Raw genomic sequence first — 25,290 nt, 5'->3', positions numbered from 1 at the left:
CAAAGACAAATTTAACCACTATTCTTTTTCTGTGTGTAATTTGGAATAAGAGCTCATTTTTTGTTCAGGAGGATTTGAAGAAGTTTTGCATTTTTCTTTCTGGAGTATAATGTTGGGTCATTTGCAAAGGAATCACATCCTGAAAAATGCAATAGCAATATTTCTAGCCAGATGGGAACTTTCCAGTAGAAAGGTTATCAGCTTCAGGTAATCTAAATGGGCAAATTTTTCCATCATTTGGATAAAATTCAGAATTTTCTCTGCAGGAGTAACCACACAACAGAGATATCAAATTGGGATGGATGATCACAATTTAAGGTCTCTTCCAACCCTAACCATTCTATGATTCTGTGAGGCATAATGCAACAGGATGCAATCACACCTAGCTAAAGACAGGAAAAGATCTAGCTAGAAGAGACTATTGCGATTCCTGTTGTTGGTAGTGCCTACAGCACCTAACCAGGGATGGAGGGCACCATCCACACACCAACTGAGCAGGCAGTATCTGTTCTGAATAGGTATCTTGTACAAATACAAGCATACTAATATCTACTTGTTATGGAGAAGTATTTAATTTACTTGGTGAGTGGCTGGAAGAAATTAATTTTCTGCCCTGCATCCGGGAGGAATGATGTGGTATTCTTTAGCAACGATGGCCTTGCTTGGGTGCAGCTGCTTTGGATACTGTTTGCAATGCAGTGTGGGACCCAGTCTGATGCGAATATCTCTGGGACCTGGGCTTGTGGATGTTCAACTCATGCAGACACCATGTTGTCATAGCTTTGCTTTTTTTTTGCTAATACCAGAGTTGTCAAACAAGCTAAACCAGAATAGTCTGAGTAATCCTAAAATAGTCCTTGATACATCACTGAGAAAGTCTGAATGATGTGCTTGCCTGCAACAGCAGAGAGCTGGATGGGTAATCCAGCAGGTTCCTGCATTGTTTATCTAAACAGTAATTCATGGATTTGGTCAATCTAAACTATTCAGTCAGTCATTTGAGTGGAGTTAACTAAAAATAATAACCATGTTGAAATACATCAAACAGAATATTCCAAATACAAATAGGGATGGGAGAATATATTCTGTGCGTAACTAACAGCCTGTTGTGCATGGGACCTCTGTCTCCTTTGGGACCTCTGTCTGTGGAAGAGCTTGGGTGGATTTTTCTGACCTTAGCAAAGTGTGGCTTAATTTCCAGCTGTATCCCTCAGGTTCTCCTAGTGATGTTATGCCATTTAGTGTGAAAACTTGATGGCATTCATAGTCATAGACTGGAAAGAAATGGTTCATCATCTTACAGGTAGAATTAATTACCAGATCAGAGAGCCATGGTTGAGCAGTTCTTTTACTTCTGCCCCATAATTATTTAAATTATAGCTGATAATGAAGGGGTTTATGAAACGTTTGGCGGTATCAGCAAACACGATTGAGGTCAGAGATAGTAAGGCCCCAGCTAATGGAAGATTTTTGTTTGGTTTTCCTTTGTATTGTTTTCAAGTAATTAGCATTGCAAATGTAATGTAGACAACCACATCTCACCTTTTGTTTTGAAGTGGCACTATCTTTTGTTGGTATGACATGCACTGGATGGGAGTTGCTTATCAAAGAGTGAGTTTGTAAGTTACTGGGATTCTCCCAATGGAATTACTGGGGGTGGTCCTTGCTAACTCTGGTGATCTGAATGCTATTTGTGGCATGAATGCTTGACCATAAAGCCATTTTCTGCTTTATCAGAGCCACACTCAGATCCCAAATAAGTTAATGAAAAAAGTTGTGTATAAATCTTTCTGCTTTAGCCAGACTCTGCCTTAGCTTTTCTTCAGCTCAGCTTACAGGTGGATTTTTGATATGGCATACTTGTGAATGAGAAGAAATTAATTACATGATTAATTACCATTGCACTTTATGTGGATTTTCTTCTTTCCCCCAGTCTTTCTGAAACTAGCTTATGGTCTTGCCATGAGAGCTGGGGGTGGAGCTGGCCAGAACTCAGTCCACCGGGGCAATGATCTTCAATATTATACTTCAATATCAGAAATACAAAGGAACGTGTCCTTTGAATTCTGTGTGCTGTGAATGGCCTCAGAGAGGGGACCAACTGTCGTTACTGTGCAAGACGGACCCCAATGTATCTGATTTTTAAAGTAAAATTTACTTTTTTTTCAGATGCAAGTTAACCAGCATATGCTTATATTCCTGCGTAGCGTTCATGAATCCCTTAAACACCCTCTTCTCATCACCTTTTGTGTTTCCACTTGCTGTTTAGAAAACAATACAATTAATCACACCACAGTGTTGCATATGTAAGAGAGAAGCTGTAGAGGGTTCCTGTCTATATGCTACGACATATTTATTATCATAACAAAACAAACCAAACAAACCCAACTACAACAGGAAAGGTGCAAAATCAATAGCAGTTACAATAAGGTCAAGGGAAAGCAAACAATATTTGGAAAGATACACTGCTATATTTTGAGATCTGAAGATACAATGAGGTGTTATCGCTTAACTTGCGTCCATCCAAGTGTTGATCTCGGCATTGAAGAAGTGTGAAGGGTATGTGATTCTTCTGCCAGAGCATGAATAAATAGACTTACAATGCCTCTGAACATCTCAAAGGGCAATACGTACCTATTTTATTTAGATGGAGAGTATCTTAAAAGAATGTAGAGGTTGTAAATTAATGTGAAAGTTGAGAAATGCCAGGATCAATGTTACCTTGTGATAGAAGTGGTTTATTTTAGGGGCTGGGAATTCTGGGGGTTAAAGAGACATAGTGTTTTAGGAAGTGACTGTGGAACAAATGGTACCACTCTCAACCATAGTGGGGTCAGGGTAACTTCTCAGTGTTGGTGTGTAAAAGCAAGCTTCATCTGCTTACACATCACATGACATTACACAGGACTGTTACCATAAGATGACCATTAGTCCAATGGGCAACAGGTGTTTGCTGTTGGGTCTGGAGTTGGTTTTGGTGTTAGATAGTGGTCTAAAGAATTAATTTATATTACCCACCCTTTACTGAATACAGAATTAGTGTCGGGATTTTCTGGGATGAGATTGCTGAAGCAATTTCAATATTTGCACTTGACATTATTTGGGCTATTACTGATAATATTAAAGCCATGGGAGGTTCACACAGGCCTCAAGAGGGATGGAGGCACAGAGATTAAACCTCAGATTGTCAGAGTTTCTCATGGTGTTGAGTATTCAGATAAAGTTCCAGAATTACAGTTTTCAGATTCCTTATCTGGTAACAATTTCTGTGCTCAGAACAGAACTGGCAGAAATAGTCCTTGTAAATTGAGGGGGAAAAATCAGAAACATAAATTGTTTTTAAATTCATATATGCCTAGTTGAATATTCTATTTCTTAAAGAAAACACAAATAATATTGAAGTATTATATGGCAGTCTCATTTATTTAGAGGATTGATCTTGCTTTGAGGTGGCCACTAATTTTTGTCTGTGATTTCATCGCTTTTGGTTGGTATATTGGCTGCAAAGACAAGCTGGTATTGAGGTGCCAGATACCTGGTTTTTCTCCTTCTTTCCTTCACATTTTGGTTAATTGATATTACTCAAGTGGCACTGAGCAGATAAAGCTTCATCTTGGCAGGGCAGGGGAGGGATTTTTCCAGGACGGAAGAAGCTGTCTGTTGCTGGGAAGCTGTACAGTGGACTTCGCAGTTGGCAGCTGGATGTGGGGAGAGCCCTGCACCTCTCAGATCTCAGGAGGAGTCTGTCTCCAGGTATTAACAAAACAGGAGCAGGGCAAGATCTTGACTCATTATCTTACCTTTTTTTTCAGTTTCTGAAGCTTGCTTTTTGTATATGTCTCCCTCTTTCTTACAGTTAAACTCATGCCTGATGGGAGAAAAATCCTTCAATGCAAAATTTACCACAGTAATCTTTTTAGCAGCGTCTGATTTTGTCCATATAGTGCAATTATGTGCTGACATTAATGTGTGTTTTTCCCTATGACCCCCATTTCTGACTAAAAAGCTTTTTTCATTACAACAGTTTATTGCTCTGTGTTCTTTAATCTCCAAGGCAGATTACTTGATAACATCAATTGATTCCTTAGGGTGCTTTTCCCCTAGTAGCTCAACACAAGCCTCGACCTTAGTTCTGACTGCGTATATGCTGTCACAGGCAATACAGTCTCAATTTGGGCAATTTTTACTTGATTTAAGTTATTGCCGATTAATGCAAACTTCTGATTACTGATTCTAGGTATTGAGAAAAAAGAAAATATGAAGAATGAAACAAGTGCTTAAGTAAATACTTTTCTTCCCTGTTTCCCAGTCTTAGCTTAAGCCAAATATCTGACAGGGCTGCGTGTAAATTAACTGGGAGCTTATGTGTACTTGGGTGTCGGTGCATAAACTGATTTGGCACACGTGCATGAACTGTGGGGTATTCCTGCATAAGATCATTGGGCCCTCATGTGTGAGCTAATCGGGTGTCTGTGCATCCATTCACTGGGCCTTTATGCATGATTGTAGTAAACTCTGCAAATTGATGCCCATTATGCAAAGAGAGCTTGATATATAGATAGATTGAAACAGATATAGGTATAAGTCTTTGGATTTGTCCTGGCACTTGCTTTTTTACACAGATCTTGGACAACTCCCATTTCTGGTTATTGATCAGGTTGGAGTTGCTACTGTGCTATAGCTTCACCTAACAGGACAACAAGAGGATCAAGACATGTTTTTAGGAAACATCTTTCTGATTCCTTTGAAACATTGGAATGTTTCTCTCTGGAAAATTGAGACCGTTTTTTCCTTATTTTGCTGCCTGCTTGGCTTCTCATTTAGGCTTTTCTCAAGTCTATTCATGAAGCATAAGCTACAATCTTGTACATCACTTGTTCCTTTCCTTTCTCCCATCATGAATTGTTTAATGCCTGTCCCATCAGAACCCTTTTCTTCTCTATGGGTTCAGGACAGCAAGATCTGTCTTTTTCACTGCATCCTTACCACACCCTTTTCTATACAAACTAAGGATTCCCATGTTCTGTTTCTTGGAAACATAACTGAGCCAAATTCCTACAAGTTTTGCTTGATGAGCACAAATCCCGCCACTGCATCTCTCAGTTCTCCATTCTTTATCTGGTGATCAGCACTTTTAATTTGACTTCGCTTTCTTGGCTTCAGCTTGGCTCCAAGTGCTGTATCAGTGCTCTGCATCTGATCACTGTTCTCGTGCATGCCTCCTGCCAGGCCAGCGTAGGGGACACTCTGCAGGCACTGGGCCAAGTAGCAATCAGTCACAAAAACCAACCTTCCTTCCTTCTGTCTGTCCATCCAAAATGGGATAGGGCTAAATGCTGAAGTCATTTTCCTTTACACTGGCCATTTGCAAGCAATGGTGGTTCTCCGTTTCTTGTCCATCTTTCTCTTTTTCTTGTCACTCCAAACTTGAGTATCCCTTTATAAAACTTTCCCTAACCATCAGTCAACGATCAGACAAGGATTACAGGGAGAATGAAAGACACTTTTGTGGTATGTGTTTGTCTGAATGTACATCCCTACTTGAAACTTATCTCTGGGAATGGCTTTAAGGGTGGTGAGGCCCTGGCACAGGTTGCCCAGAGAAGCTGTGGCTGCCCCATCTTTGGCAGTGTTCAAGGCCAGGTTGGATGGGGTTTGGAGCAGCCTTGTCTAGTGGCAGGGGGTTGGAATCGGATGAGCTTTAAGGTCCTTTCCCACCCAAACCCTTCTAGGATTCTGCAATTCTATGTAATAAACTTTCAGGCCCACCATTTGCTGATCAAGTTGTTTTTATACAAGCAAAAGATCTTCAAAAAGGATTCCTTGGGTAGAGGGAATGGTGGTGGGCTGGTTCACCTCACCCACACTAGTAGAAAGCTTTTTGTGCTTTGTCCTTCAAGCTGAAATTCCATGCTTTGGCAGAGCTTTACAATAAGCAAATGCTGTTGCCCCAACTGTGTGCTCTTAGGCAATGCACTGATATTCATGTTTTGTGCCTAGGTAGCCTGCCCAGCCTGTGTGTTTGAACTGATGAATCCATCAGTGGACTCTCTGGAGAGATTCCCATGTGGTCTGAGTTGGTTTACACAACCCATGACCTATTTTCTAGTCCTGATCATGCTGCTTAGTCTTGGAACTCAGATGGGTAACACATCCATATCAGCCCTCTTTCTCTGAGGAGTGCTTACAACATCTGTTGGCCATCCTTAATTATTCCTATGGTCAACATGGGAAAAGGATGTGCTGGAAGACTACATTATTCAACAGCAATGCCTTGTCTCATAATTCTCACTTCTCCCCTCAGTCCTGCTGTATTTCATTTCCCTTGTTCTCAACATTTGTTTTCCTGACCTGATTTGGAGGCAGTGGATAGACTGGAACTTACACAAATACGAGCTGATTGACAGATCATTTTGTCTCCTTGTTTCATGGGGGTATGAAACTATCAGTCTCCTTTTTTCTTGACTGTTGCAGTTTTTCAAAAGGAAAAAAATTGGCAATGAATTTTTCCCCTTTGTTGACCAGGAGAACAGTTGTGCCACACAGTATTTCTGTTGTGTCATAGCCATTTTTCAACATGAGCCAACTCTACAATATTTAAATATTCTAGAAAGAAAAGGGGTTCCTAAGACATATGACTTTATTTTCAGCACACACGTAATTTAAAATGTTTGAAATATTTGTCCTTTGGAAGGAAAAGGCAGGTGGAAAAGGTAGAAACCCCTTATTTTACATTTGTTGCCCTAGTTGCAAGTATTTTGTCTCTGGCTGTGTTTTCTTTGCTGAGCTAATGAGGGTGGGGACTGTGTACTACTGCAGGCAATTGCTTTGAGCACTGAGCACTTTGAAGAGATTAGCCCCATTGATATTCCCTTCATCTTTGTTACAGAGGAATGCTCCCTTCCCTGGAGTGCAAGAAGATGGACAGCTATTTAATAGAGCCAGCCTTTTTCAAGTAGATACCATAGTATTAAATATTCCCATTTCACTTGCCTGCATATACCAGCATAAAACCAATGTTTTGGAAGCCAGGGTGGTTCCTCATTAGAGCACTCTGTTGACCTGTTAGGGGATTTTTGAGGACCTCAGGTTGAATGGACTATTATCTGACTGGTTAAATGTTGTTCTTCAAGGAGAAGCAACATTTTCAGCTGTTCAGGCAGGCAGCCAAAACATGGTGATGAGCAAATTGTTCCAAAAGTAAATGAAGGGAATGTCCACATGATTTTTGCCATCCTTGTATTAAACTAACAGAAGCTGAAAATTGGAGCTCTATGCATCCCAAGTGGGGCATAACTGATGAAAATTTGGATTCTCTAGCAGCTACCCATAAACTGAATTAAAATGGCTTGCAACAAGTTGGTTTTCTTCTAATCCCATTTAAAGTAGGCACAAGTCTTAATAATGTATTCAGTATCTCATCTCTAGCATTTGCTGCTTTTGTAACTTTACTAGGTGCATGCATTGCATTTTATAGATATTGTTTATATTAATTCCAGCTTACAGAGTGCTGCAATTAGCAAATTCCCACTTTGAGTGTATTTACAGGGATACAGTGAGAACTCCTTTCTTTCACTCAGACTGCACAGCTCCATCTCAAGCCTGGCTTAGATACAAGAGCTTCATCTCCTGATTAACTTACTTTTGCAGATAGTCAGAGAGTAAGGACCTCTGAAGGTCATCACAGCCTTTCTTCCATGAAAGCTTCTCTTAAATATCGACAGCTATCCAGGTCTTGTGTTTTGAGTAAGGCATCTGTATTGGATGTAAAGAAATGAATCAATACTACATTCATCATTCATATCCTGTAATAAAAGAAAAGGATTTTTAAAATAAGGTATTATATTGACCTAGTATTTTTGTGCACTTTCTATGTGTTAAACATGCAAGATAGATAGAACAGCCACAGCATTTTCTGCCAAGGACAGGATAGGTCAGGGAATCTGAAAGAGGACAGTGATTTTCATCGTCATCAGTGTTGAGATTAAATATATTATCATCAGTAACCAAAAGTCATTAGTGAGCTGGTAGCTTTGTGGACTGATCCAGAATTTTACTGGGAGGGTAGAACATATGCTTGTAAAAAGAAGAAACTGGGCAGTTTTGTTTAAGGGAAGCAAATACTGAAGAGTGGAGACAGTCCATTGGGATTTGATGCTTTCGATAAAAAAAATAATTCCTGTGACAACCTAAGTAACTCAACTGTGTTTTTTCAAACTTAAGGATAATTTAGGTAATTTGGTCTATTTACCCACCATTCTTTTCCCTTTGCAAGGAGTAAAGTTCATATTTTGAATGAAAACTTTGAAATGAAATGTCAGAATCTTTAATGGAAAAAAAAAAAATCTCTAATCCAACCTGTAAACCGTATTTAGTTTTCCACTCTGGGGGGATAAAAACTGTGCCAGTCTATGTTGAGTTTGAATAACACATTTTCAAGTAACTCAAGACCTAAATTTTTTGTCAAACTTACTCTTTTTCCAAAATTCATCTTTAAAAGTAACTGAACTCTAAAAGAAAATTATTCACCTTTGGATACCGGTATTGTGATCATAAGAAAGTTTTGATTCCCTGAACAGTATTACACTTGATAAATGAAATATATTCATGAGCTAGTTCTTTTCAAAGCTTGGAAAGTGGCACCTCTTTCCAAGAAAGAGATCATCTTTAAATTTAAAGTATGCTGTCCTTCGCCTTTTTTTACTTTTATTTTATTGACAAGTTGTCACAGGAGCTAAAACGCATAATCATCAATATAAGTGATCCATGGGGCTATGCAAAATAAATTGATTACCAATATAATCTCCGTGCACATGTCCTAGGAGTGCTTGTTATATTTTTTTATGAACCAGTCTGATAGTCTTGCTTGAATTTCTTGGGCCAGGTGGAAAAAGGTGACTGAGACAAAGTTCAGGGCTTCTCTGCAGTTATTCCATTGCTACTAGCAGTCAGAACTGGGTGAAATGATGGTCTGATGTACAGGGAAAGACATCAAGTTTGCTGAAAAGGACAAACTGCTGAAGAACTGCTCCTACCACAGTATCTGCCAACCTCTTTTGTCAAGCCTGCATGCCAGCAAAACAAACCCGTCAGCTTGAAATGAATTTGAGGCCTGAGACAAATTCCCCTTTGTCATGAAAGCAGGATTTTAACTTCTTAGTTTTTAATGCTGATCCAATACTAAGAAAATCATGATTTAGATGCCTTTGAGGCATTTAACTTATGCTTATGCAGAACTATTCCTCAGAAAAGATTGGATGCAATTTTAGGATTAGAAAAGTGACCTAGAAGAGAGAGTGCAAAACTTGCATATCCACTTTCTCCAGGTGGATATTCACTAGGAAGCCTTCAAACTGCTCATAAATATTGCCTGTCCTTTTGTAAAGGCTCACACCAGTAAGCACATGCTCATTCCTGGGCAGATAAACATTTTTTTGTACTGAGACTTTAGGGCAACAAAATGAAGTATTTTCAAGTCCCTTTTTCTGGGGCAAAATACTATATATAATGGTGAACAGGAAACTAAAGAAGAAAAGAAATTCTAGAAACAGCTTCCAAAGCCTGATTTGGGTATTTGAACTGTTGGTTTTGGTTTTTTGCCTGGAATGAACTTTATTTCTTTGCCTGTCTTTCAACTGGTGAAAATATCTCCTATGTATAGAATCAGAGAGTCAACTAGGTTGGAAAAGACCTTTAAAATCATCAAGTCTGCTTTGTCAGTATCAGGCAGGAGGTGATGCTTAGGGAAAATAGATAAAACGAGAGTGAGTAAATACTGAGGTTTCTGTTACTTCTCTCCAATGCCCTGTGGATTAGGACCTTCCAGAGCTGGGGACTTCATGCACTTGGTCTGGCATTCATGGATCTCTCCTCTGTTAAACTTGTCTGATCTTTTGATTTGGAACTTCTTTATATTTCAGCTTCCAATAGATCCTATAGCAATAACAGAATACTTCCCTGCCTTTGCTTTAAATCTCTTAATGATACATTCTGATTCTCATAATGTGGGAATTATTGAATAATTGTTCCTGTTCAACCTCTTCATGCTGACACATCCTCCCCTAAGCTCTTTGCAGAGCTGAAGAGTCCGTGTCTGTTTAATCTCCCTGATACATAAGCCATTACTCATCTTTCTTCATTTGTTGCCCTTCTGTAAATCTTATTTCAGGTATATTTTTTCAGAAACGAAGGAGAGGGATGAGGCCTGCATGATCAATTTAAGATGTGCTTAAATCATTGTTTAAATAGAGGCCTAATGAGGTTTCATCATTTTGTTCTCTAGCTCCCCCCCCCCATAAATCTTGACACTATATCAAGCTAATGCTTTATAAGAAGTATCTGCGGTGGCTGTGAGATCCATCTTCTGAATGACAAAGAATACTATCCTTGCTGGATTTGTATCTTGCTGGATTTGATAATTAAGGGTATTTTTTTTCATTTGAATCATTTTGGAGTTCAGTTTCATCTGCCACTTTATTACTTAATCCAGTAGCATCTTGAGATTAATCAGTGAGCATGAAACATGCTGTTGTCTTGAAAAACTTGAATAATTTTATGCTATCAACGAATATCATCTCAATATTCACTTTTCCTCTCTTTAAAAAATACTTACGAATGTGCTGACTAGCGCGGGTCCCAGAATAGATGTCGCATTCTTCTTTGCTTTTCCCCTTTCCACTTTAGTTGTCAAAAACTTTGGGGAATTCAAATCTTACGTCAGTCAGGCCACCCTTACTCCTGCGCTTCTCAACACCATCAAAGAAAAGGAGCAGGTTTCTGAGCTGTGGTTTCCTGCTATGAAATCTACGGTAACTCTTTGCTATGGTGTAACATTTTTCCATGCATCAACAAAATCCATTCCTTAATATACAGTAGAGTTTATTAGACATGTAAAGAGATCAGATGTACCAGTTGACAGCTCCTCAAGCTCTTTTCAGAAGTTGCTGTAATGTTTGCCACCTTCCATTCCTCTGCTCCTTGGACCAGGTTAAGCAATAGGTCTTGTACTTCAGTAACAATTTCAGTTAATTTCATATTTAAGGTTTTATAAAATGCCTGTTTGAATACTCTCCGATTCTGGCAAATATTTAATCACTTTATTATCAGATTTTGGACTTCCACTCTCTGTTTAAAAAAACCAACAAACCAGCCTGACCAGGGCTGTCTCAGGAGTAACAAACGCAGTCAGCTCTCTGTATAGCTCTTCTTGCAGATGTGATGATTGAAGCTGGTTGGATATGGTTGAAATAATGCACAGGTGGCTTTGAAATCCGTCACAGAGGAGAGAGATTTAGACTATTGGTACATGGGACACCTGGCTTTCTGTGCACGACCTCATCTTTAAAGGAATGGACGATTATTGCCACTAAAGGACTGTGTCAGCAATTCCCTCAACCAGAGACATCTATCTATATAATGTAAGGTGCTTTGGATTCTTAGCTTGATGTGCATCTGAAGTTGGATGGTAACATAAAGTTGGATATTAAGATTGGGAGTTAAATTGTTAACACTGTCTTTGGAGTGCAAGAGTCATTGAATTCGAGAATTTCATTGTACATTCATAAAAAAGCAGAACTTAAAACATAGTCTGTTTAATTCATTGCTTTCCCTGGCTTCCTTGCCAGAACTGTAGTAGTTGATAACAGCCTGTTACTCATGATCATCCCTTTCTGTATTCCAGACTGCAGTCACAGCTGTCTACTTCAAACTCTAATGTGCACGTATGTGTATTTATCTAAACAGGTCTCTGCTTACCTCAGTGGAATTAGCCCTGTCTATTTTGTGTCCAGTATTTGAAGGCTTTTATTTTTGTTGTGTATTCTTTTTCCTTTAATTTCATACAATAGCCAGTCAACCTGAATGACATTGGGAATGCCTCTGGTAATAATTAATTCTTTAGCTGTGCTTGCAAGCTAAGTTTAGGCACTGCCACGGTAGAGTTGCTGAGAGTCATTGGCTGATTGACCAGCAAAATATGGGCTTCATTTAAGCAGATGAAGCCTCTGAGTCACCCCATAGGGAAGGCAGATCTGAACCAGCATTTGCCTCGCTCAGCCTGAGATAGCTCCTCCACTTTTCTCCCTGAGCCACGAATCTAAATGCCAAGATTGAGTGAACTCCCTGGCTTTAGGAACACACAATCTTCCCATTACAGCTTCTGCAGGTGATCTGAAGCATTTGAATCTGGGACTGCTGAGCCTTATGATACAGATATTGTGATTGTTTTATGCTCCTGTAATTTTTAGTTTTTAATTAACACATTTATTATAGATTTTTCTTAGAGTATTTGTGTAAATTAGTAGACTACTCTGATGCTTGATAGGACATTGCAGGAATGGTAACCCAAACTCAAGGTTATTGAGTACAATGAACTCTTCTTCCCTGGCATCAGAGCAAAACATAGAGAAAGGAAACAGGAAAGGAAATCAATAAGGAGAACCAACCCCACAGAAATCATTAAACATCACCTCACTCAGAACATCCCAGCAAAAGCAAAAAAAAAAAAGATGCTCTTCTGAAGTATCACCCAGAGGCCTAGCTGTAGGTAGATCTAAAGTTTGGAGAGAAATCTGACATTGTTTGCTGGGAAGTGCTGAGCCATCCCCATGGCATCATGAACCTTGTGCAACGGGTTCACTGTGGCAAGCTAAGACTTAGTAGACCAAGGTAGAGGGCATCTTGAGTCTCAGTGTTGGTCCTTTCAAGGGAAGAGAAGCCTGAGCTTCAAACCTCCATAGAAGATTTCTTCTTGGCTTCTGTCATACTGCAACAACATGCTCTGGGTTTCTGTTACTATAGTCCAACCTAACCAGCTTCAGCCAGCTTCTGTCTAGCAGGAACCATACTGCCTGTCCAGGACATTTTCTGAGACACTGTAGAGGACCCAACTAAAAAGATATCATCTGATGCAGCAGAAGGCTTCACTGTTTATTAGTGGTTCCTTAGGTTGGACATCTCAGCTCTGTGATATTTTTCAAACACAGCTTCTCTGGGAGTCCTAGTTTGAATTGCCTCTCTGTGTGCATGCTGCCAGCCTGAGGGCTCGTGAGGCTACCTGCTTCAAATTCTTACACTAAGCAAGGACTCTGTTACATATTTTATAATGATTCCTTTTCATGCATTACTCATTTGTTTTCTGTCATTATTTTCCTTTTACTGCTATAAACACTCTTCTGTTCTTCTATTTGAAGTTCACTTCGTGATTTGTCCTGATGTTTTCTGCAGTTATAAGTTTTAGTAGTACTGAGGTGAATGTCTGAATAATTCAATGGAATGGATCCAAAAATGACACAAACTGGGTTGCTCAACAGATGAGAGCACAATCACACCCATTAGCACAGAGCTGACGTTCACCTTATGTACAAGTACGTGCAGATTACAGTCCTTTGGCTCTGTACAGTTTTGCTCTTAACATGCATATTCACAGTCTGTTTCGCCTTTTTAGAATGATGTACCGAGGGCTGGACAAGGTTTTATTACCAGAAGTTACCCCCTTAGGTATGTGATGCTCTTTTTTTCTGTAATGATTTGGCAGAGTGACCATTAGGATCCTGTAAAATGGTAGATACCATGTGCCCAGTTGAATTACTAGCGTGGTTCTACAGCTGCACTATAAGCATTGTTGTACCGTGTATACATGTAATTGAAGTGTGCTGTGCTGGACTTCTCTCTAATGTTATCTGAATTAGTCTTTTCTTATAATTTATGGAGGAGAGGTGAGAATTGTACCCCAGTACAGTCTGGCCATCATCATGGAAACACAACGCTTAAATCACTTTGTCCTCTCCAGAAGAGGAATGTCTGCAACAGTCACGGTACAGAACATACGTGCAGTGAAAATTGATTCAAGCATTTCCTTTCTTTGGTTGTACTGAATCAACAAAAGCAAAACCACCTTTATATGCTCAATGATTTAAAAGCAGCAAACACACCTCAGCTCATCTACCACCAATCAATCCCTTTTGGTATTTCTAAGCAAAACAAACACTTCCAAAGGAGCTATTGTGAACAGATGGACTAACATTCATAAAACAGACAGTCCCCTTTTTAAGTGGTTTGTTTGAAGAAAATGTATTGTTTCCATCGAGAGTCAAACTACTATTTGCTTACATTATTTTTATATTTGGCCATTATATTGCGAGCATCTGAAATGGGCAGAATATTAAGAATAATTAAGCAGAGTGGTCCTGAATGCCCTGGTGAGTCTGAAAAAACATATATAAGAAAGCAGCTATCTGTGGAGCTGCCAGTTCTACTTATATAGCCCATCTGTTTACATCTACGCCTGTTCCCTAAAGAAGAATACATCTTATGTGAAGAATTCCCACCAGATCCCTCAGACATTTTATCATTCAAGAATGTTCTTCCTATTTGTTCTCTCTTTCCTTTATAAGAAACTATAGAATTAATGTTTTCAGTGCTGTCTCTTAGAACATTTACAAGACAAATACTTGACTAAGCATATAAAATTAAATGAATTTGTTCTCTTTTGATTCTGTAATGAATAAAAGTGGTTGCAGCCATTTACATATACCTTTGACTCACAGTGGCTTATAGTCTTGTCTTCTATTTCTCTCTCCCCTCCCACATCTTTATTCTCACCTTGAATCCTCAGACCATCTCTTGTTAAACCAGAGATATAGGGGGGTTTATATCTAATTGGTCTATGGAAAGCCCATTTGCTGCTGACATGGTATCTGGTCAGTGACAGGTTATAAAACTTAAAACAAAGAAAAAGGTATTTATGAGCTCCAGACTTTGTGTTTCCCTGTATCCCCCAGTCCTAGGAATTCTGCATGTGTAGAGCTAATGTTTTACTGCTGAGAAGCAGCGGATGTACATTCCGTGGCTTATGTTTCATCCTCAGAACTACTTAAACAACAAAATTATCTGAATAACATCAGATATAAGCATGTGGACTTTTTTGATCTATTTGTTAAATCCTGATATCAAAGTGGATTTACCCACTCTCAAAGATAAGATGGGGAGAGGCCAGCTTTTGAAGATCATTTGAATTTCTTTCATTTGGCAGCCTAATCTTCTTCCTACTCTATTGAACTTCTGTGAATTGTTTTAGGATTCTCAGAACAACAACAAAAAAAATCTCTTCAGAGTTCTAACTTCTGATTTAATTATCAAAAGTGTAAATTCTTTAAATAAGCTTTAGTGACACAGCAAATACAGAATAAAATGAGGCCAAGTCCAAAAAGGAGCAAATTCAATTAGCCCCTTCAAAGAAATCTTGACTTGATTTCCAGGTTTGGATTGCAGATTTAGAATAAGGGAGGGGTATTTTTTTATTTTTTTATTTTTTTTGGCCAGCTTCTGTGGAACTGAAGTACTTTCATTCATCTCACTTCTAACAGCAAGTTTCCAAGCAATTTTAGTGGTTTAGGTGTTGGGAAAGCTGTTAACTCCAGTGTGCTGCTCTCTTCCCAAGTATGTAATTCCATTCTGACCACCAACATATTCCTCATATTTTGGGCTTCTCAGCCGCTGCAGGAGGAAGTGCAGCACTGTGCTCTGCCTGTGTTTTATTCAGAGGGGTGTGTTTTAGGAAGACCTGATTGTTCTTTGGTGCCAGCTGCAGCACTTCAAATCACACCCCAGCCACTGCAGTGGGTCCAGCAGCCTGTCCCCACAAACATGGCTGGGTTAACTTGGGTCACATACAGCAATGTGCTGCACTTACTGCTTTAGCCCAACTGAGGTTGTCTAGAAACAAATGCAGTTCCTAGCAAAATTCCTTTTGCTTTGGTGTGAAGTGAATGAAGCACATAAATGAAGGTCATAGTAGTAGTAAGTTGTAGCTCTAAGGGATCCATTATTGCTGTTGAGATTTGTTAGTGTTTTCTTAGCATTAGCTTTGGCTTGAAATGTCTTTCTTCTGTCCCATGCTTCTGCTTGCTGAGAGGCTGCTGCTACTTGTTTGTGGGTGATGTGGAGAAAGGGGATTCTGGCACATCCCTTTCCAGTATACACACATTTATACTCCTCAGCCTTTCCAGCAGAGATTTTCCATGAACTTCCATCCTTCATTGCTCAAGTATTACTAGGGTTTCTGCATCACTTGCAAGGAATAATTTTTACTTAATATTTGTTCTCTCTGTTATAATTAGTAGCTAGCTGTGTCTTAGGTAATTTATTCCATGCTATCCTGTTTGTGGCCTGGGATGCCTTAAAAACAGAGGGAAATCGGAAGGGCAGTGCCCTCTTGACAGGGGATGGCTAAAGGCAGGCTCTGGGATACCTTCATGATGCCATCTCTTTGTAAGTGCTGGATTAGGATGTAGTGTGCAAAGGAACCATCGTCTGACATTTGTGTGGGGTTTGATATCTGTGTGGAAGACAGTAAAGTGGACTAGTATTGAAAACCTTCTTGGGATTGGGTGTGTTAATGCATTTTATTTCATGAAGGGGAAAAGAGGAGATTAGGCAGAAGTAGATCAGATAGTTAGGACCAGTAGGGTTATAGACATTTATCTCTGTACCTAGGGGCTGTAACTAGGGGGTCTTCCCTGCAGTGGAGACAGCAAACCTTAGCCAGTGCAGATTCATCCTTGATTTCTCCATGCTGATAGCAACATGCTGAAGGGGTTTTGCTGGTGCTTTGCTGGCCTCAATTCCCCTAACTGCACTGGTGCACCTTTTCATAGAGATCTTCCTGGTTATAAATAAAGTGCGCTACATGTTGCTGTTTCATATGTAAGTGGTACCTGAGAGTGTGCAAATAACATCTGAACCGTGGGAAGAAGTGATTTTTGAAAGATGAACAGTGCCCAGACTACGCTGGGTTTTTTTCTTGGTAACCCACAAGAACTGAATTTCCACCTGACTGTACTAGAGTTATCATAGTGTCAGGAGATGCTGTTTGAGCTGTTCTTTCACTAATATTTTTTTTCCTGTGCTAACTTTTCCTTTAGTAGGTATTTCTCATAAACCGCATTCACCTCTTTTTATGCAACAATGTGTTTTCTGTATAGATTTTAAATAGATCTCTCTGTATCTCCTGAGGAATCTGGATATCGTATTACTCAACTGTTTAGCTATAACAAAATACTTTTCCCAACCCATCCAGTGATTCCAGCAGTCCAAAGCAGGGATTAAAGGGGGGGTTTGTATTTGAGAGTAGATCACAGCTAAAGAAATTTAAAGTATTATGGGATTCTCTGTCGAGGCCATTGAAGATATTGTCTAAAACACTTTTTAACTACTTGGCTCTATCAGCTGTGGGGGAGTTATCATCTACTATTTCCAAACAGTTAGCAGATAAAGTCTTGCAGGCTTGGAGCAATCCCAATTGTACAGTGAGTCAATTTATGGGAAAAATATCTCTTGGATCAGTAGTTAAAACTTTATTACAGATGGCTCAGATAGTGGGCTTGATTTATTCTTTGTATCTTCTGGAGTGACATGAGTGAGTTGTCTACAGAAAGGCCACATCATACTTAAGACAGAATAAAGGGCAATTAGGAAAGGTAGTTGCGTCTTCACAGGCCCAAAATACTTCTTCCATTTTCAGCAGCAGAAATAGAGTTTCTTTTTAGGTTGTTGCAACAAGTTAACACCACGTTTGTTCATACTTAGGATGCACTCGAATGTAGTTTATATAAATTTTTTTTATACATACCAAAGAAAGTTGTTTCATGTGATGATAGTATTTCATTTGACTTTATGCCTCCCTAAAACTATCAGGCATTCATTTAAATCATGCAAGGAAAAGAGAAGGAAGATCTTAATGATTGAATTTGATTATATCTTAACAAAATTGCTTAGAACTGAGTATTCCTTGCACTTTTGGAAACTGAAAGCCTTTCTTTTACTGTGAGACATGTGAATATTTGCACGAGATGTATCTCAAGAAGAAAACCCCAGGTTTAGAAAAAAAAATCTTAAAATCTTACTAAAAAGAATCACACAGCCATTGTCATTTTTCACACTTGTGTGAGGCAGTCTGTGCAGGATTCTTCTGAGAACGCATGCTCTATTTTAAATTCAAATGAAGAACATACTGGGGTTATAAGTGGGCCGCAGTGTTTTATTTCTGATTTTATTTTCATGGTCCATGTAATGCAGGCCACAGTTTAGGATTATATTCTTTAAAGGACAGTCTCGATTTCTAAGTTATATGTAATAGTGAAATATTCATTAAAAAATCATAACTGAGAAAATTCTCATCATCTGTGCTTTATGTTTGAAATAAAATTAAATTTGTAAAATAGCATTGCATTAGAACTGGTTAAAATATTTATCCTGTGCGCACATTGCATAAATGAGAAGTACTGCAGAAATAATTTGTTGAAGTCTCTTCCAGTTTCTCTTGACATTTGATAGAGTTCTCTTGACTTTTGGATTGCTAAGCTAGGGATCTTTGGATCAAATCCATTCTCTATCTTGACCTTTAAAAAGTACCTCTGCTTTGAAGTTAGTAATATCAGATGTTGCAAAGGAAGGTTAAAAAACCCCACCCCAATGGGTGATTATGGACACATCTACCCAGTATGTAAGCTGGTGCTCAAACCCAGCTACTGGTGATTGACTCATGAGCTGATGCATGAAGGTTTGTAAGTGATCCCATTTTTTAACCTGTTGTATTTTTAGAAAGCAATGCAGTGATTGAATGGCATCATGCGACATTAATGCCCGTATCAGTTAACAAAATGAATGCAATGCTGTTATTCATGGTATGTTAAGAATAAAAATCATTGACATTATATGCATAAAATAGTCGTGAATAATGGCAGAACCTATTAAGCTCTAACTTCAAAAATATCTAGCAATTATGCAACTTAAATTAGCAATCTTAACTTACCCATATATTTACATATTAATGGTCCTAAGTGATAATTGTAATTGTCTCTCATCATTGCTTCCTTTGACCCTCATTTTTCAAATAAGAAATAGGAAACTCCATTAAGGGGCATTAATAGTAGAAAATTAATTTAAGGCAATATATTAGCAATTAGTAAAGCCTTAACACATCTCACTATTTTCACCTGGTGCTTACTCGAGGAAAGAAAAAAAAATATGATTATTTGATGTATGTCCGAATTAGAGGATATCATCCTATGCACGTATGATGGAAATTAGAAATAAAATATATTCGATTTCCTGGCCGTGATCCAGTAGAACATCAGAATTCCTGTTGACTTCTCTAAGCTGTTCACATGTGGCTGATGAAGGACAAAGAGCTCTGCAACATACTGATTCAAGGCCAGTGCCAGCATCTTTTGACTGGGAAAGACTATACTTTTGACAGGGCTTATCTTTGCACCTGGGCTTATTTTCTTTATGGTTTTGTGCTAAATGTTCTCATAGGTAAGCAAGAACTTCCTTCAGATAATTAATGCATCTGGTTTATCTTTTCGCCATATCTTAGAGAAGAATTCTCCTCATTCATTCTCCTTCATGGGGAATGACATACCCTCAGCTGTCCTGCGTTACAGATCAAGATTAGAAAGCAGCATTTGCATCTGGCCAATAGGTCTTCAGTCATCAAATCGACAAATGAAGCTAATGTAGAATAATAATGTGTGAAGTTGCTTCCAAGTACCGAAGACTAAAATACATTTTACACACTGTGCTGCTCTCATAAGAAATACAAGAAAAAATTACAAAAGCCATTAAAAATTAAATGTCTCTTATTTGTCATGTCAGTGAGGCGATCATCATCTGTTACAGGACAGTTAGGAGTTTCTGGACTGCAAATGTTACTGTTGTCCATAAAAGCAAGAATAATCTTTGTTATTTCCATAAATGCCAGCCATGTAAATAATGTCCCTTTTTTTAACCTCTTTTTCGAAGGCCCCGTTTTCAAGTATTTTAGTGTTCTTTCAAAACCACTTACATTGTGAGAAATTGTTAATGTTAGCAACATTATTAAGTTGCCAACTATGGAGCATACTCATTATGCTCCAAGATAGTTTGAAGAAAACAGGTATGATTTTTTCCCCCTTTTTATATGAATTTCCCCTTGTTATCCATGCAAGTGTTAGACTGGGCTTGTTTTGGCTCTGTGAGGTATGTGATTGATAGTCAGTGTAACCTGGAAATGCTTCGACAGAAGCTTCAAATCTTCATGCTTGCAGGTTTTAAAGATGAGTTATGAATGAGAACGGTTTGAGATCTGATGTCAATAACAGGGTAACTTGGTAGTGTCAAGGCATAATTAATAAATTTCTCTGTGAGAATTAGCTTCTCCGGAGCCTGATTGAGACGAGGATGCTATGCTCTCCTGCACTCCAAGTGTGTAAAAGCCCATCCACTGCTCCATAAACATTGTCCTTGTGGGTTATGAAGTTTCTCAGTTCTATTTGTAGGAGGATTTTGTTTGTCCTCTGAGGGATGCTAATTAATTCAGCTTCCATTGTCCTTTGAAAAATCTCAGAATCCTGTTTATCACTAAGTTTTAAACTGGCTGTAACCAGTAGATTGATTGGGGAGCAAGACTAGTACAACATAATGAGCCAACATACTGCTGCTACCACCATGAACGATGGCAATGTGCAGAGAATATATTAAAGAGAGCAAAGACTTCCATTATTTTGGAGCATGTTAGATCAAGTAACATCTCCAAAATTACACCCACTGGATAGAAAGCTGATGAAAACCAGAGGCAGACTGAGGAAGTTTGCTATTGGCTTTTATCCTTACATGCAGATCTAGCAGCCAAAATGAGTTACAGTTATACATTGAAATAGCTCTGGGATACACAACTAGCAGAAGAATGGTGTAACTGTCAGTGCAAGGCTTTACAATATTATTCATAGAGACTTAGAGGCAATTAACGTAACTTCACTCAGCTGAGTTTTCAGGAAGGAAATAAACGGCATCATTTCAGAATGAAAGTTTCTGATTATTTTTTATATAGATTGCATATTCACAGTAGAAAATATTTGCACATTAAAGATAGCTGCAAATCATTAAGTTAAGCAAATAAGCCAAAAATAACCTGGGAAAAAAATTGAAAGTAAATGTAGTCTACCAAGTCCAGTTGGAATTTATTCTCCTATTTTGAAGTGATTTAATGGCCATGATCCATAGTTAAATGTTTGTGGTTTAGCTAGCTCAGTTCTTGTAACTAGCATTCTTGTAACTAGAACTTCATTCTTTCAGAGAACAAAACTTTTTCTTTATTCAGGCGTGAAGTGTACTCTGAGCAGGACACAGCTGAGAACTCTGACCCAGCCCTGCAGGGGTAAGGTTGAGAAGAGGCTCCAGCTGACTGCTTTTCCCTGTGGTCTTGACTCTACTAGCCTGGCCGACACCACTGCAGGCTAAGGGTTAGTGACATGAACCTTTAGGAAGCAATTCCCTGTAGCACTGTCATTTCATGCAGAGATTTTGTGTGTCTCTATGCTCTGGTGGGTAGGGCACCTCAGTGAGTCTGAAGGTAGAGTATGATGTACTTTTGCAGGAGAGAGGTAGCGAGTGGGTCATGTGTTTGTGCAAAATTGCTGCTCTTTGCAATACTGCCAGGCAGAAGCATCCAAATGAGGTGGGGTGGGACCTGCTAGCCCCTTAGTGATCCAGGGGATTATGTGTATTGTGGTGATGGACTGGTTGATGCAGTCGGCCCTGATGCAGAAGTACCCCAGTGCAGAATCTCATTTAACAGGCCCCTTGGGCAGAGCATTTAAGCAGCCTCTTCCTGGCCCTTGTCCACGTGGCTATGGAGACTGCAATATTTAGCTCCCAAGACCAGTGCTTCCCATAAAAAAATAAAATAATGTCATTTTTGGTGGATATTAAAGAGATAAATCCATGCAGCATTAATCCCCTGCAGTATTTTGTTCATTCATGTCCTTGGCAAGTGCTTCTAGTCACAGTCCCTTACACGGCCTCTATTGAACGCTGCCTTTTGGGGATGCTGTTTCTTTAGCAAAGGGAGCAGAAGGTGCCTCTGTGTCAGACAGGTGAGAAAGAGAAACAGGGCAGCAGAAGAGCTAGAGCTGCTGCTCTTTCTCCTGCATGGGATGAGCAAAAGGAGGGTCTGGGCTAAAGAAGAGGGAGGAAGATGAAGATTTGGGAAAGAAAATGGGGACAAGCACATAATTGACAGAATTGGTAAAAAGAGTTAGACAAAGACATTTGCGTAGGGGACATGACAGTATCTGTTGACTTACAGGAAAGCGGAGTAACATACGGTCTGAAATGGATTGCTTTAGGAAAGGGAATGTATTGATTATGAGGGGGTAGATAATTGATGCTGGAAGAAGAGAATTTGCATGGACAGCCATAGCATGCAAAAATAAAACATGCTGGCAACAGCAGACAGACATTTTGAGTATGCAAATATGAGTTTGCATATACATGTGCAAGTGTTATGTATGCAATAAATCTCTGAGTAAATTTTGCAGGTTCATTTTGTGTCTCTGCTAATGCAAAGCTCTGTTGAGCAAAGCTTTACTGGGGAGGGAGCAGTGAGGGGGATCTGTATGGGACTGAAAACAAGAAGTATATGGTAATTATATTAAAACCAAGCATTACAAGCAGGAAATGCAAAGTTATGTTTACTATTAAAAGAGACCCAGGCATGTTAATTTATGGAAATTAGCAGTTTAAGGCATCTAAAAAAACTATGTACTGACATAAAACTCTGCTATAAAATTATGATTAAGGCATTTTCCTGTTTGTGGCCCCATTTTCTTAATGGATTACTTTGTTCCTGATTTGAGGCCCAAACATTTTTGGTACTATTTCTATCTTTTAACCTTTTGTATTTCATCATTTTATTTGAGTGTAAAATACTCAATGCAATATTTTTTTAAGGGTATGAAGTAAGAGATCCAGAACTGAGAAAAAAACTGTTAGAACCGAACTTTGTGCCTATTTTCTCCCTTTATTTGCTTAAAATCCCCCGTAATCCAACTTTCCAATTGAAATACTTAGTTTTCTGTTAGGGAAATCCTTAATTCACTAGATAGATTTCAGTGGTTTCACCTTGAAGTGAAAAGCAATTTCCCAATCAGCTCTTATGTTGAAGTTATTAGTGTTCAAGGCCACAAGGTGTATGTTAAGTGCTCTTCAACTTCCTCTGACAGTTCTTCCAGGAAATACAACAAAAGTGGTTTCTTTTTTTTTTCTTTTTTAACCGTTAAAAAAGAAACATACACTCATTTTTGCTCTTACTTCTCTCTTTGTGACACAGTTGTCATAATTTCAACTGGCAAAATGACTTATTCTGCATTAGTGATGATAAAAACATGGCACTTCAACATTTCTGTACAAGGTAATATCTGAAGGAGCTGAAAAGAAAACTGAAATCTTGCTTGTAGGAAGACTTAAAAATAGAAGATAATTTATCATGCTATAAATAGGGAAATATTCATGTTGGAATAAGTAATAGAAAATGAGTAAGTATAAAAAATTAGATGTATCTTTTTAATATTAATTTATGTTTGAAATGGGTGCTTAAAAGCTGGAGTTGGATATATAACCATACCTAGCCGGGGCATAGTTCTAATTCATCATCACTGGAACTTCATTCCTAAGCTATTCAAGAGCCTAGATACATAATGCAGTATGTGCTGTAAACAAAGTTAGAAGGCTGATTTTCATTTCCCAGTTTTGAAGGGTTGGCTTTCAGCTCTTGGATCACAGCTGTAGCTCTATGAACAGTTCTGGCATAAGTTCACAGTGCTGCTTGGAGGGATGGACCCTTCCCTTTTCCTGGCATTGGTGGTGTGTAGCTGCTTTGTGAGCCAGACCAGGGAACCAATTCAGATAAAACCCACTCTGGAAAATGGAAGTTACTTTTCAGCTCTATTTGTTTCCCGCTTCAGCTCACAGCACAGTCACAAGGATGTTTGTGCTGGCAAAAAGGAGAGGAGCAGAAACTCGTTCTCAGGAGGGGGCTGGAGAGCAGAACCACCATTTGTGGCAGCAGCACACTTGCTGCTGGGATGAAACTGTACCATTAGGGGCATGGGGAAGTCTTAATCCTGTGCAGCCACAGGCAGCATGTAGTCTGACAAGTAAATTAAAGCAGTTTATGGCTAATTGTAACAGTAATTTTGCCCTCCTATTTATTTGCTCTTCTCTCTTTGTCCCTTGCCATGTTCCTTTGCTTTTGGCTCTTTAGCATGAAGAGAAGGGGCAGGAACATGGGGCGTAAGGTGGACTGGGCATCACCTGACAGCAGCCATAGCCAGGAGAGATAATTTGAATTGAACATAGAAAATGGGAAACGAGGATGATGTTAAATTCAGAAATTAGCTGTGGGATAAGGCAGGATTTCCCGAGGATATTAGATGCTAAGATCTACTTCCCATAGGCTCTTTTGAAAAGTTGAGATTAAACTCTAACACTTTTATTATAATGACTAAAAGCTTAATAACACATTATGTGTTTTAGATGAAGCTCTGGCCTTGCTAAAAACAAAATTGAGAGTTTAACTTCTGCGAGGCCGGCATTTACCGTACTGGCTTTAATGAATCCATTATATATCCATGGATATGTATTACCTGCTATGAGCTAGTATGTACTTCAGAAGAAAACTCCACAGCTTTCATTAAAGCAAACCAAATATGTTTAGCACTCTTGTGAAATAACACATTTGAAATAACAAATGCAGGATGTCAATTGATGTAATGGACGATAGGAGGTATGCTTGCAATTGTGAGACGTTAGAAATCCAATTATTTCTATTAATATGCTTGCATTAAAGATCCATATTTCAGTGCTGTCCCATGCCTCGCTTGTCTTGCTGCCTGTTATCAAACTAAAGCCTTTAAAATCTCCTGTTTGCATTTTAATTGGCTTTGGGAATAAGCAGGAAGAGAATAATGGAAATAAGTGGCAAAATTAACGTAATGCTTTTGAGAATCTGGAAGCATATAACAGGCATGTAACGGACTCTTTCTCACGAACATAAGCCCCTGTTTCTGATACACTTGTGTCTGAGACATCTGAATCCTTTTGGTCTCATCATTTAAAAGAGGGGGAAGCAGGCTTGTTAATTCTGAATGTGCTCCGTGAGTGTTTCAGTGTTAATATCACAGTTGGAGTCTGGAATTATGTTCACTAAGCCCTGCCTGTATTTCAAGCCAGCGTACTGAAGTGGAGAATTTAATTAATAGAAATGCTAAGAAATGGAGGCGGCAGCAGAGGGAAGTCTGCAGGCAGAGGTGAGTGCAATCAGTGCTAAGCAGATTTCCCTGGCTGGCAGGACACCACTGACACCCCTCCTTCACAGTTTAATCCCTGGAGGGATTAAACCCTCCAGGGTGGTGTGGGTCGAGCCTCCACATTTGCCATTGTGCTCCCTTGTAATAAAACGCAGAGGTTTTC

The 25,290-nt window shown here is 39.0% G+C and overlaps 1 protein-coding gene and 1 long non-coding RNA gene across 2 annotated transcripts in view; both read left to right on the top strand.

Moving 5' to 3' along the window:
* SPAG16 (sperm associated antigen 16) overlaps positions 1–25,290 on the top strand; it is a 408,668-nt gene that overhangs the window by 303,208 nt on the left and 80,170 nt on the right. The window lies entirely within an intron of this gene.
* On the top strand, positions 5,668–23,619 carry LOC115608640. Its single transcript, XR_003991620.1, has 3 exons — positions 5,668–5,748; positions 20,097–20,100; positions 23,608–23,619. It is a non-coding gene; the product is annotated as an uncharacterized LOC115608640 (long non-coding RNA).

The sequence above is a fragment of the Strigops habroptila genome, chromosome 5, assembly GCF_004027225.2.
Source record: "Strigops habroptila isolate Jane chromosome 5, bStrHab1.2.pri, whole genome shotgun sequence".
Classification (NCBI taxonomy): domain Eukaryota; kingdom Metazoa; phylum Chordata; class Aves; order Psittaciformes; family Psittacidae; genus Strigops; species Strigops habroptila.
Note: the sequence above shows the minus strand (reverse complement) of the source record. Positions and strands in the feature narration are given on the sequence as shown.